This window comes from Pteropus vampyrus, unplaced genomic scaffold, assembly GCF_000151845.1.
Source record: "Pteropus vampyrus isolate Shadow unplaced genomic scaffold, Pvam_2.0 Scaffold29, whole genome shotgun sequence".
NCBI lineage: Eukaryota > Metazoa > Chordata > Mammalia > Chiroptera > Pteropodidae > Pteropus > Pteropus vampyrus.
Genome location: NW_011888810.1, coordinates 9,223,618 through 9,238,579, shown reverse-complemented (window position 1 = coordinate 9,238,579; position 14,962 = coordinate 9,223,618). Strand labels below are relative to the sequence as shown.

Below are 14,962 nucleotides of genomic sequence, written 5' to 3'. Positions count from 1 at the left end.
GTTTAGTGAGCATCAGAATCATACAGGGCTTATTAAAACTGGATGGTGGGCCCCACCTTCAGCGTTTCTGATCTGGTACCTCTGAGGTAGGACATGAGAAATTTGCATTTCTGACAAATGCCCATGTGATGCTGATGGTGCTGGTCGGGGGACCACTTTTGGTACCAGTTCTATAATATAACCCTAAAAGAGATTTATTTCAGTAGCTCTTTTCTCTGGTAGGGAGAGCATTGGCTTATAGCCATAAAGCTTTTTACATTTGGTTAGTCATTCGATGAATTTTCCTTAACCTATAATAGGTAAATTATATGCTATGCCTATGGATATAGTGATTAATAAGTCACAGTATTTTTTATTCCAGGAAATTGGTAGTCAACTAGGGCAGACACTCAAGGAAATCTACGATCTCAATGCAGTGTAGTAAACAATCTAATGGAAGTTAATAATGGTTGCTAGGGAGACATTGGAGCCGTGCCGGACTCAATTTGTACCTGGGGCCTATAGTTAGGGTATGCTTCTTGAGATCAGAAATCTAAAATGAGCTTAGAGCACCATATAGGATTTATTCGACTGAGGGGCAATTTTACAAGCAGCAAGGATAGGGTTGAAGGCACGAATGAACGGAATGACAGTGCAATTTGAAAACAGTGAACAGTTCACAGAAAATGTAATACCACTGAGGCATTTTTTTCTTCCAATGCTTAATCACCATTCACTTCCCAGCCATGAGTTTTGCCTGGTATTCTTTGGGGTTTGTACTTTATCATGATTATGTGATCAAGTTGGGGTGGAGTGAAGTCAGACATTGGAGAGTTTAAGCAATGGAGTAATGAAATTAGATTTCCATTATTTATGTTTAAATAAGTTATTACGCATCCATTGTCTGGAGTACTATGCAGCTGTGAAAAAGATGAGCCAGTACCATATGTGTTATGGACTGCTGTCTAAAACAAGATACAGGGTAATGTATCATTTGCGTACAGAGTAGAATAAATGTAGTATCTACACTCGCATATTCTTGTGTGTGCTTTAAATATTTGTTTGCTTTTGGACACGTGTACATGCACAGATATGCACAATAGACCTTGATAGTAGTTGACTCTAAAGAAAAGAATTAGAGGACAGGGGTCTGTGTTGGGAAGGGGAGTTTAAGCTTTGCATGCTTTTGGTACTATTTGACATGTTTAAAGACACACTCATATTTAATATTTGGTATTATCACGTATATTTACTACTACTAACTATTTAAACATTTTAGAATAAAAATATTACAGTTATAAACATTTAAAAATGGCATTCTAAGGGGGAAGATGTTGTGAGGAAGGGCAGTTTTCTCCTCCTTCAGTTAACGTGTTGAGGAGTGTTTAAAGTTAGAAATAAGGGGAAAGGAGGAAATTGATCTGAGAGAATATAAAACCCAAGTGTTACCTGGCGTCACTGTATATCTCTAAAAGTTTATCTTTGAACCTTGTATATGTACATTAAAAAAAAAAATCTGTCTTTCCTACCGGAAGGTAAGCTAATTGAGGAGAAGGGATTTATTATTTTTCTTCACTGCTATATGCCCAGGACTTCCTAGAAAAGTTCTCAGTAAATATTGTTAGATGAATGAGCTTTAATTCCTTGTCTCTGTTCAATTTTTATTCTCCAAATCACCTATTGAAGATATTCCCCACTCACTTTAGTATAGAGCCCAAGACTGAGTATATTTCTATTGCAGAGCCACAAATGGCATCTATTCCCTTATCTTTTATCTCCTGCAAAGTCAACTCACGCACGAAAGGCTTAGCATATATTTTGCTGGAAGCAAGTGGATCCAGCAAAGCTACAAGCAGGGATTCATTCAATATATTGACTGGCCAGCAAGTTAGAAAAGGAAAACATTAGACACCCTGTTGTCTCTTAAGAGTAGCTTGCTTCTCCAAAATAGTAGATAAATTGGAATTACCAGTGTTCAGAATCAGACAGGAAGTGGAGAGAAAGAAGAGAGAGAGAGAAAGAGAGAGAGAGAGAGAGAGAGAGAGAGCGAGCGAGAGAGAAAGAAAAGAAAAGAAAGAAAAGAAAGAACAAGAAGAGAGAGAGGTAGAGAGGAAGGAAGGAAGGAGGGAAGGAGGGAAGGAGGGAAGGGGAAGGGGAAGAAAGAAGGAAGGAAGATAGACCTAGATAGATCATGGATAACTCCCATGTTTCCTGATTTAGGTAAAAGTTTGAAAGGGCTTAAGCACCACTTTCGTCTCTAACTTATGTTACTTTGAGCAAAACTCTTCTCTCAGAAACTCTATCATACTCACCTGCAAAATAGATGACACTATATCCTCCATCTGCCTCCAAATGTTGTTTTAAGTACCAAGTACAGTGAAGTATGTGAAAGTATTTTGTAAACTTCCCCAGTGCTACAGAAATTTTAAGTCATGTTATTGCCTGTCTAAATTGAGTCTTTTCACATTTGCATTGGGTGTTAAGCGCAACTAGAAGGTTATGATCGCTTATATTCCTGCTTCTCTGAGTTTCTCTGAGGAAATGAGAGCAGAAGTTCACAGAAAGGAAAATCTGTAGCACAGACGGACTGCACAAAAGTGGCTCACCCTCCGCCTGGCAGATGGCAGCGCCTTAATAGGTGTGTGTTTCCTTCCCTTCCGCCCCCACTTACCCAAAGCGACTCGGGGATGCTAACTCGGGCAGTTTGTCAAAAGCTGGATTTGTGAGCTCGCCAAGTCGGTTTAGGGTATGCATATATAATTTTTATCTGAGTATTGTTAGTGAAGACATATTGTTAGCGAAGTCACGAGAATAAAGAGTACAGTCCTGACTCTATTTGAAATTATTCAGCTAACGTGCACCTTTACACGTGACTCCCTCAGCTTTTCCTTTCTGTAAAATGGGAATACCTTCCACTTTATCGGGATGTGAAGAGGATTTGAGCTAAAATATGTGAATTAGTGTTAAAGGATCTAGGTTATAATAGGTAAATTAATAAACAATATATATCACTAGTGTTTTAGTGGCCTTTTCCTAATCTGTTATAATAATATCTAGCAATTACACCCATTCAGTAAGAATTTAATGGTGACTAATACACTGTGGCAAACAGTGTTAACTCTGTTAACCATCAAATTTGTGTTTCTTTACCTACAAAATGGGAAAATAGTAGTGCTTATCAGTTAATCTTCTGATAAAGAGACTGTATACACTGCTCATAGTTAAAGATCCAGTATTTTGAGGTACAGGGACTGGACCTATTCTTTTCATCTCTGTAGGTAGCTGGCTTCTAACTAGCATGTGCTAGTAACATTTCTAAGGTCATTAGCAGAAGAATACAGAAGCCTGCGTTCTGGGTTATCCCCAAGACGAACTGCATATAATACCATAGGATTCTAAGTTTAACAAAGACAGCAAAGAAAAGTACGCTCCTAGCATAATCTCAAAGGATTATGGGAAGGACTTAATTAATGTTTATAGAGTGCTTATTTGTATGAACAGGAATATAAAAGAAGGAATAGAAACAAGCACATGCTTTTCATTCCCTGGGCTCTAATGCAATTCAGTACAGTTAATTTATTTCATCATCTCCCTGATCAATCATAGGAGCTAAGGATGGCAGTGTGAGCACAGTACTGATTTGTAGCTGCAGGAACTGGGGCTTTGGTTACACAAGCCCATCTCTGAAAAGGATGTTCCAGGCGATTTGAGATGGGGCCCTTGGCACTGGTTTTATCTCCGGATGTGTATATTGCTCTCCCAGGGCCCAGATGCTCTGCTTTCTTTAAGGCATGGAGTGGAAGTTGCTGTGAATCTCAACATTTCCCCAATCTCGGGAGTTGACCATTCCATCGAAGCTGCCTGCTGCAACTCTAGCATCAGCACTTTGCCCCTAACCAGCCTGCCTGTGTGGGGAAACTCATTTCAATCAATCACGGTATCGATTTATCTGGAATATTTTGAAACGCTCCCTTTGTCTAAAAATAACAATGCATCAATAGCACGTAGCCACCCTTGCCAAAAGAGTACAGATGTGTGAAATTAGAGTTTCAGCATCCCTTTTATGTTTCTTCCATTTTATCATTCTCCATCTGATTTGGGGCGTTAGAACTGGACTATAAGCCAATTCACTTTCAAGAGTTTGCAGAAATCTGCAGTTACTTGCAGGTCTCACATAATCAAAGCAACGTTATCTGTGAGCCCAAATACAGACCAAAGCAAAATTGCTAGAGTGTTTTAGAAGCTCTATCCAAGTCTTATCTATACCCTGATCCTTTTATTCTTTTTCTTGCCCGAAAAAGTCAATTACTTCTGGAATGAAATTATATCGATGTAGTGATCTCATGTGTGAATATTACTGGCCTCAGCAGCTTTCTTTGTCACTAGTCAGCCTAAAATTGGAATTTCCTGGTTAATTTCACAATTTTAAAGGGGTTCGAGCCACAACATTAAAAACTGCCAACAGCTCATTGAATGTAGGGCAGCCGTCTGCATGTCTCCTGCTCAAGCTGTGTGTACACTCCAGAAACCACGTCTAAGGGACCTGCAGTTGGCATTGATCTCGGTCGGCACCACTTACTGTTGTGTGGGTGTCTTCCAGCAAGGAAAGTGGAAATAATTGCCAATGATCAGGGAAACTGAACTACACCAAGTTACTTGGCCTTTACTGATACCGAGCGGTTGATGGGTGATGCCGCAACAAGGCTTTCAATGTCCAATGCCTGATTGGACATAGATTTGATGATGCTGTTGTCCAATCTGATAAGAAACATTGGCCCTTTGTGGTGGTGAATGATGGGTGCAGGCCCAAGGTCCAGATAGCATGTAAGAGAGACACAAAAAGTTTCTATTTAGAGGAAGTGTTGTCTGTGGTTTTGACAAAGATGAAGCCTACCTTGGGAAGACTGTTCCAATGCTGTCATCATAGTACCTGCTTACTTCTGTGACTCTCAGCATCAGTCTACCAAAAGTGCTGGAACTATTGATGGCCTCAATGTACTTAGAATCATCAATGAGCCAATTGCCACTGCTGTTGCTTACAGCTTAGACCAAGAAGTTGGAGCTGAGAGAAAGGTGCTGATCGATGACTTGAGAGGTGGCACTTTCGATATGTCAATTCTCACAATCGAAGATGGATTCTATGGCTGGGGATACTCACTTAGGTGGAGAAGATGTTGACAACCGAATGATCAACCGTTTTATTGCAGAGTTCAAGTGCAAGCATAAGAAGGACATCAGGGAGAACAAGAGGGCTGTCTATCACCTCTGTACTGCTTGTGAACATGCTGAGCATAGTCTGTCTTCCAATACCCAGGCCAGTATTGAGGTTGATTTGCTCTATGAAGAAATCAACTGCTATACCTCTGTTACCCGTGCCCAATTTGAAGAATTGAATGCTGACCTTTTCCATGGCACCCTGGACTCAGTAGCGAAAGCCCTTTGGAATGCCTAGCTCGACAAGTCCCAGATCCATGATATTGTCCTGGTAGGTGGTTCTACCCATATGTCCATGATTCAGAAACTCCTACCAAACTTCTTTAATGGAAGAGAGTTTAATAAGAGTCACCTCTGATGAGAATGTCTCATATGGTGCCGCCATCCAGGCAGCCGTCCTAGCTAGAGACAAATCTGAAATGTTCAAGATTTGCTGCTGTTGGATGTCCCTCTTTCCTTTGGCATTGAACCGCTGGCAGAGTCATGATTGTCCTCACCAAGCGCACTAATACCAGTTCTTTCCTACCAAGCAGACACAGACCTTCACTACCTACTGACAACCAGCCTGGGTGTTCACTCATGTTTAAGAAGGAAAGTGGGCCATGACCAGGGATAACAACCTGTGCAGCAACCCTGAACTCACAGGCGTAACTCCTGCACCTCGTGCTGCTCCCCGGATTGAAGGCACTTTTGATACTGACACCAGTGGCATCCTCAATGTCTCTGCTGTGGCTAAGAGTACAGGGAAAGAGATCAAGGTCCCCATCACTAATGACAAGGGTTGTCTCAGCAAGAAAGACATTGAGTGCATGGTCCAGGATGCTGAGACGTACAAAGCTGAAGACGAGAAGCAGCGAGACAAGGTGTCTTCTAAGCTTTCACTTGAATTCTATGTATTCCACATGAAAGCAGCTGTTGAAGATGAATACCTTCAAGGCAAGATCAATGATGAGGACAAACATAAGATTCTTGACAAGCACAATGAAATCATCAACTGGTTTGATAAGAACCAGACTGCACAGAAGGAAAAAATTGAACATCGGCAGAAAGAGCTGGAAAAAGTTTGCAACCCCCTCATTACCAAGCTGGACCAGAGCACAGGAGGCATGCCGGGAGGAATGCCCAGGGGCTTCCTGGAGGTGGAGCCCTTCCTCCTGGGGGTGCCTCTTCTGGGCTCACCATTAAAGAGGTTGATTAAAGCCAATCTTGAGCAAAAATTTATCATCATTCCACACAAAAGTATGGAAGAACCTAAATTTATAGCAAATTCTTTGGCAGTTTTAAAGTTGAGCTGCTATATAGTGAGTAACTCGGAATCCTTTATCCTTGAATATGGAATGTGTGCTCGGGGAAAGGATGTAACAATAAACTTTATAAGCACTGTGTTACGAAGTGGAAAACACAATGTCTTAAACCATTTAAAATTGGCATTAAAGAAAAAAAGAAAGGAGAAAGAAAAGAAGAACAAAAGAAAGAAAGAACAAAAGAAGAAAGAAAGAGGAAAAAAAGAAGGAAGGAAGGAAGGGAGGGAGGGAGGGAGGAAGGAAGGGAGGAAGGAAGGGAGGAAGGAAGGGCCAACAAATGGCTGGCTGACAGACTTTATTACTTATGTGGATTAATAACAAGATATTTTTAAAACTTCCCATCCAACCATCCAAACTCAAAACTTCCCATTTAACTGTTACAACAAACACAACAAACTTGTTTATACCTGTAATTCAGTCTTTATATTTATTTAATAGAGGGGGCTCTATCATTTGAACATGCTGGTTATATAAGAAAATGTTTTTTTGTTGTTGTTGTTTTTTTTATATTTGTAGCTAATGAAGACAGGCCAGGGAAAGTAGTTAGATTGTGAGTAAATGCTACATGCTATCAGAAATGGTTTTAAACTGTTATTTAAAAAATACTTACAATTAAAATGCAGGGCTTGGTTTAAAGAGCATCTGTTTAATCAGTGATAGAAAATCACATTTTGTATGTGCCACTAGGTAGATAGTTGTCTGCAATACCAATTCTGTTCCTGACTATGGCTCTGTTCTTGTGGAGTTTTCTCTCTTTAGAAGATAATTCTTTGTGCAACCCTTAGTTACAATTTTTGGACAGATGTTACCATGCTGAGGATTGGTTGAACACTGAACAATATTGCAGACCTCCCCTGCAAAGGGATTTCAGGCTTCTCATTCACAGGGGATAGAGCAGAAATCATTAAAAAACTCCACATTTGAAAAAAAAAAAAATTCCTGAAGTAAAACAAAATGTGAGTGGTCATACTATTATATTTCAAGACTCGTTGTAAAGGAATGTGCATTGTAGTACTGGGTTAGTGATAGGCCAGTAGACAATAGATCAAAGGGCCGGGAGAGAGACTGCATACACTGAAACTTGAATACAACAGAAATGGTGTTACAGGTCAGTGATGAAAGATGGATTAGTAGAGAAATAGCTCAGGAACTATTAGTTATCTATATGAAAAAATCGCTTCCTATTTTATACTATACACAAAAAAAATCAATTTCAGAAGGATAAAGACTTGAAGTATGAAAGATATAAGTTTTGAAAGGCATGTGAGACGGTATCTTTATGTCCTTTTGGTAAGGAAGCATTTATTACGTCATGAACAGGTGACGTAAACCTTAAAGAGAAAAATTAATAGTTTTTACTGCATTAAAATTAAGATTTAATTCAAATTTGCTTTAGGCATCATAAAGTTAGAAAAAATAAATGGAAAAAGGAAAAGGTATCTGCCACATATAACTGGCAAAAAATTTTATACAACAAATACATATAGTTAATGAATAGAAGGTAAGTAAGAATTAAGCAAAAGATAAAGAAAAAGCAAATGTATTATCAAACATATTAAAAGATACTGAGCTCATTAATTATCATGTAAATTGAAAATTACAGTTAAGTAGCATTGTATACTCAACAAATTGCCAAAAATGAAAACTTAAAGATTATCGAGCAATGAAAATGTTGAACAAAATAAGTTCTTACATGTAGTGTATGAACTCATAAAACCGTTTCATAGAGCAATTTAATATTATCTTGGAAAATAGGAAAATTGAAACTGTAGATATATTTATTACCTAACAATTTTACTCTGATGGAAATGCACTATAAACCCTCTCTTGGTCATGGGCACTAGAATTTAAGTAAAAAGTACGAATCAGTATCATTTGTAATGCTAAAATAAAATGGAAATAACCCAAATTTTAATCTAGTGTAGAATAGATAGGTTTGGCATTGTCTTACTAGAATTTGGTGAAAATGGATAAAATGTAACTGAAAGCAACAATGTGGGTGAATCTCAAAAAGAAAAACATAGTTGAGCAAAAAGCCAGTCACAGAAGTATATATTTGGTTGAACTCTAAAGAAAAGGATGGCATATAAACACAGAATTTAACTCCTGGTTAACTGTTATTGATTCATGAACATTCATTGGAATATTATTCTTTAAATTTTTACAAGTTGTATGTATATTTTGCATGAAGAGAATATATTTCACCGTAAAAATGAATATTAAAAAATAATACGTGCTTTATAAAAACGTGCTTCACTAACAGAGAAGGTCTGGGCTCACGCATAAGCTAAGGGATGTTCTAGTCCAGTTTGTTGTTGCTGTTTTTTCCCCAGGCTCAGATTCAGAGTTCCTAGGACTCAAATTTCTGTCTTAGCAAATTCCTTAATTCCTATATGTGACATTAATTCCTAAATGAACCTTTATGTTCATTGACAGATAGCTAAAATTGCTAGTGTTCTATCTAGAAATAAGGATGGCCTGTGTCTATTGGCCTTTTTAAAAGCTTAGTGCCCATAAATCTATCATCTTAGGACAACTCAAAGAAGAGATCATTGGTATTATCCATCCCCTTTTTGCTGATAACGAAGGTAGAACTCAAGAGTTTAAAAATTGCCTCGTATCTCACAGCTAGTGAGTAGAGAACACTATTACTCAGGCCATGTGACTTCAGAGGAAGTGCTCCGGCTGTTACTTTGTAATATCTACACATACACCTTGTGATTTTTATATAAGAAGTGAATTTGGAAATTTAGTGATGCGCATAATAATAACTCATGTTATTAAGCATTTACCATGTACCAGTCATTATTCTAGAAGATAAGGGTACAGTGACAAGAAAAAGGAGAATAAGATAATGCCTCTCTTTCTGGAAAGCCAGTGTCAGGCTCAGACAAAGGAGGGAGAGGAGAAAGAGGAGAAAGAAAAAGAAAAAAAAATGTTTATTATATTACTTTTCAATTCTTGAATCAGACATTCTTTATGCTGTCATTTCTGCCTGGAATTCCTTTCTCATCTCTGCCCCATCCCTCCCAACCTCCTCCATACACCACCACCATATTATACATCCTTTCAAAGATTCAGCTCAAAATTTATATACTTTTTGAAGACTTTCCTGGCCCCCCTTAATCTCTGAGAAGAGTGGATAGATTACTGTATTCCTACACATTATTCTAGAGCTTTATTCTCTGTACCCCGTAATGGATGATGAGTTTTGACAGCCCATGTTCAACTTTAGATTCCTACACACCAACAAAATGGGAGCCGTGGAACTAAAAATGTAAGCCTTCTTGAGAAATATAGGTTGAGAAAAGCGATATTGAATAAGTTTTTTACAGTTATAAGAAAATGATCTGACATCCTGATAATGGCAATGTCATTGATTGCTATCACATGTTAATGGAGTAATAGCGGACATGGTACTATTGATTATACTGTGTATTCCTCATTAGACAGTTTTCCAAATTTTTTTATTTCACTGTTAAAAAAAATTATAAATCTGTTTGGTCTAGTTGCTAAGAGGCATGGTACTATTGATTATACTTTGTATTCCTCATTAGACAGTTTTCCGAATTTTTTTATTTCACTGTTAAAAAAAATTATAAATCTGTTTGGCCTAGTTGCTAAGAGGCAGAAATCATAACAGTTGACACTTCTTAGTGTTTTCCATGTGTCATGTACCCTATTGAATATTTTGGAAGTATTCTCTCATTCGATCTTTGGCATAGATAGTATTGTTATCCCTACTTACTATATGGTTGAGGAGCTGAGCCACAGACAGTTGTAGTAATATGTTCAAGGTCACCTTGCTGGTAAATTGCAGAAGTTGGTTTCAAACTTAGATCTTTCTAAATCTAGTTTTTTTGTCCTTTTAGATGTTTTATATCTGAGAAGAGAATACATCTGCACTGTATAACTTTTTTTGATACTATGCTTTAACAACAAATACACATAATCTAGGCAGTATTCTAAGCCAGGAGTTCAGGAGCTGGCAGAGTTTTCTAGAATAGGTTATATAAATAAATATCATAGGTTCTGTGGGCCATGCATGCTCTTTTGCAACTAGTCAGCTCTGCCTCTACAGACTGAAAGCAACCATAGACATAAAGCCAGTGAATGAGTGTGGCTGTGTCCCAACAAATCTTTATTTAGAAATACAGTATTGACAATACTTGACTGGAGATTGGAGATTGTCAACCTGTGTTTTAAGAGTTTTCTACATACTCCCATCATCCTTAAAAGGATTAAAGAGAGATGTTATTATTATGATGGTACCAATTTAACATATAAGGTAACTGAGGTGAATAGAGTTGGAATTACTTGCCCCAAATTACACAACTGGTATGCAACCTGCATTTTGATGGATCTTTCATCACCTAAAAATAAATAAATAAATAAATAAGTAAATAAGTAAATAAATAAATAAAATAGGAAAGAAAACCAACTGCTGATATAGAAAAACTTGAGGGTAAATTAAATAAAAGAAAAAACAAACAAACAAAACACCATTCATATTCTTTGCCTTCTGTGTTTGTGTTGACACAAAGGTTTTTCTTTTTTTTCTTTGTACCTATTCCAATTGATTGAGAGGCTGGTTGGAATGGTGTGTTTATAAGGATGCTTAAAGTAATCCCGGCCCAGTGGAAAGAAGTACCTTGATCAATTAGTGACGCCTGCCATGTGTGCATGGTGGTAGAGTAGAGACACCATGCACAGTATTGTTGATCTTTATCTAGAATTGATGTTGCTCTGTAAATAAAGGTTTTCATTTTACTAATCAATGAGAAAACCTTTAATTTCATGACAAGGATCTCTCTGGAACTGGGCTTAATGTTTCTCAAATTCACTTTTCACTTGGCTTATGTTCTTTTCCTCACAGGGGATGAAGGAAGGCTTTTACCCCAATTCTAAAAGTCCTATATGATGTCTTATCTTTAATATCTGAAATGCATGTTGTCAGCAGCTAAGATTTATTGCACTGCCTGCCTTACTGAAGACACTTTGACTTTGGGCTCATGATTTCTGGCTCTGGATTTGGGCTGGGGTTCTTTATTTCTCTCTGCTTTTTTTCAGTCCAAAAGCAAATTGCTTTTCAAAAGTTTGAGGAAAACCTAAAGCAGTTTGGGGTGGATTAGAAATGGGAAAAATGGCTCATTTCATGAATAAATATTTGCCTGCAGGTCTCCACTTTGCAGACTCAAACAGGGATTAAAAGGTGAAGATTGGCAGGAGGGAGGTGAGGAGGCTTTTAGGCAAAAAGCAGCGTGTGTGTTACAGTTCCGCACACAGAGAATACAATTTCCCCTTTGTTAAAAGTAAAATCAGCTCTAAGTAGTCCTTTGTAGCTGCCACTACAGCGGGTCAGTCTAGTGGAAAAAGCACAGGCTTTGGGCCAAAAATGTCTCAATTTGGATCTCTTACAAGAGGTGTGAGCTCTTGCAGGTGGCTTAAGGTCTCAGAGTATCAGGTTCCTCATCTGTAAAATGGGACCAATTTATCTAAAGTCCCATGCCCAGAGCCTGATACACAGTAGAGAGTCGGCAGTAGAACTTGATTCTCTTAATTTCGTCATGAAGAAAAATTTTAAATATGATAGGATATGATATGTTATAGGCCAATCAGAATTATTCAATTTCAGAAGATTGGTATGAAGCCACATCCTCAAGCATCTTATTTATATAATGTGTTTGCCTTACAAAAACATAATACCGCCACCAGCACCAATAGCAGCAGCAGCAGCAGCAGCAGCAGCACCATCAATGAGTAACTCGCCTCAGCATGTAGAGTCAGGAAGACAGGTCTTAGCCTTTTTACTAAATGAGTTAAGGAAAGTGTGATTTGTGCAGAGAGAAATACACATACACACACAGGCACACACACACACACACAATGAGAACATCATGTTTCAGAACTGCAAGGCCGATACGCTCACTCAAATGCTGGCATATCTTTCGAAGTTGTATTAAGATTTTAATAGAAGATCAGAAGAAAGTTTTGGTGTGCGCGAAGATAGTATGGCTTCCTTGCCAAAAGAGAACGAAATTATAAATCTGTAGATTCTGGATTTAAACTGAGCGTGGTGTAGGTGAGAAAACCTGTTTAATGTACTGGGCACAGTTGACATGATTCTGTGTTGCAATGGCAATACAAACAACAACAAACGTAATAGTAAAAATAACCAACAACCGCTGAAGCTAATATGTACCAAATGCTTCCCAGTGCCGGGCATGTGGCAAACTCTTTAATAAGCCTATAGGAACCTATAGGCTTATTAGGCAACATTCAGATACGGAGAAAAAAAGGAGAAGAGAAATACAATTTGTTCATAAAAATACAGGTCAGGTGGATCTAGCATTGGGAACTAAGAGTTCAGATGTCTAATGGCATCGTCATAGACGAGTGAAATCTTAAAGATGATTCTCCATTTCCACACCGTTAACTTGCATACGGGGAAACTTGTCCAGATCCATCTACTTTACCTTCCAACATTTTTTATGGGCATTCTGGGGTATTTTCTCCCAAGCTGTATTATTTACTTACAGACTTTGAAATATTTTATTATGTGTATCACATTTGAACTGATTTCAGTTACCCCTAACCTCAAACTTGCCTTTTCCACATGTAAGATTTTCTCATATTGACAGTTTATCATATGTATTGGCACCGTGTTTTTTTTTAAGAAACAGCTCTTGACGAGGAGGCACTTCTCTTTGAAGTTGTTGGGAGAAGGCTTCGAGGTAAATGGTCTGAGAGAAATGTAGAATAATACCTCTTTATTGTGGAAATGTTTTCACCAATGATTTTCAAGATTCATTCTCCCCAAATTCTGGACTCTTACTTTCTTCGTTACTTATAGAGACATTACTGAACATTTTTTATGCTCTCTGGACACTGCTTGGGGCTGGAGAATCAAAGGCAAGTATGGTATTCTCTCAGCTCTGAAGGAGCTGCCACTTCATCCTCTCTCAGAAGTTTGACTGCTGCAGGAGTTGTCGAAGATAGTAGAATCCCTGAAAATAATTTAAGTGACTTATCTGAACCCCACAGCCATGAGAGTTCACCTTTTCTTAGACGAATGTTGCCTGAATCCATGGCTATGTGTCCTTCATTACAGTTCTGGCTTCTTGTATCATGCACTTCAAGATCCATTGACCGCACGTGCTATATAGGTATTTTGAAAACGGATATTTATACTGCATGCCTGCATTCCAGAATATTTTCTCAAATAAATTAATGTGCATTTTTTTTTTCAGGCAAGGCAACCCTTGGTTGACCTCAGAGATTGCAAGGACCTTGTCAGCTTACAATCCCTTATTTTTTACTTTTTATACCTACAGCACCTGATCTTCCTAGGTGATCTCCCATCCAAGTTCTAACCAGGCCCAACCCTGCTTAGCTTCCGAGATCAGACGGGATCGGGCTTGTTCAGGGTAGCACGGCTATAGACAGTGTGCATTTTTTAAGATGTATTTGAATTGTTTGCTGAGTGAATCCCTCAGTGAAAAGATCAAGTTACCATCACTGTGGATAACGAGGGATTAGGCCTAGTAGTTAGCCGCTCATACTCTTTTAACTTTGATTTGCAGTTAAGGTCTCCGCCTGTGTTCATGATGCCACAGGTGTATACCGTTGTGTTCATAGTGCGACTCTCAGCAAATTAGAATTTCTCATTCGATAATATTTCTATCCAGGAATTTTAGTTGATAGCAAAATAAATACTTTCTGTTGGCTTAAGTGGAAGGAATGGCAGAATAGCAAGAGGTTCACAGAATGAAAGAGAAATTCATTAAATCCACCTCAGAAAGCACATTGCGATCCTGAAGTGGAGATAGCTTAATAACAGCTCTGCCGCTGCCCGCTCCTAAAGCTCATAGTTGGAAGTCTGGAATCTCTACCCTAATTCATAAGTAGTGGTGGATTCCTAAGATATCAGGAGAAGGCTTGGCAGCTGTGCAGCCCGAGATGGGGGGCAGGGAAGAGGGAGGGAGAGATGGAGAGAAAAAGGTGGGGGGCACGAGAGAGCACAAGAGTGAAGATCTTCTAGAAAATCACTCTGGGATATTGAAATAAACTACATACTACCGAAATATAGCTATGAAACAAAGAGGGTCGATTATGTATGTATTGCTACAGAAATATTTGCAAAATGGTTTTAATCCCTGTTTTGCAAACTAAGAATCAGAATTTAAGCAACATCCAAGTTTACACAGCTAATCAAAGGCTGAGCTAGGTTTTTTGAGCTAGGAATGTAGTGTGTTTCAGCATAACGTTCCCTCTGAGAAGCTTTTTCTCAAGTCTCAAGCATAGGATGAGCATCAGGAGGCAACTTGGAATTGGGAATACTTGTATCAGGCACTGGAATAGACTGACTCACTTCAGTCAATTATGTTTACATTAGTTCTCATCTGCATTCATGAAAAGAAACCTATAGCTCTTTGAACCCACATGTCTAATCTTCTTTGGTTTTT

General features: G+C 38.4%; 1 protein-coding gene and 2 pseudogenes across 1 annotated transcript in view; 2 read left to right on the top strand and 1 right to left on the bottom strand.

Annotated features, from left to right (window-relative positions):
- The window catches only part of LOC105289861, a 25,718-nt pseudogene extending 19,327 nt beyond the window's left edge, over nt 1-6,391 (top strand).
- CDH8 (cadherin 8) overlaps nt 1-14,962 on the top strand; it is a 334,115-nt gene that overhangs the window by 40,107 nt on the left and 279,046 nt on the right. The window lies entirely within an intron of this gene.
- On the bottom strand, nt 13,823-13,941 carry LOC111737666 (annotated as a pseudogene).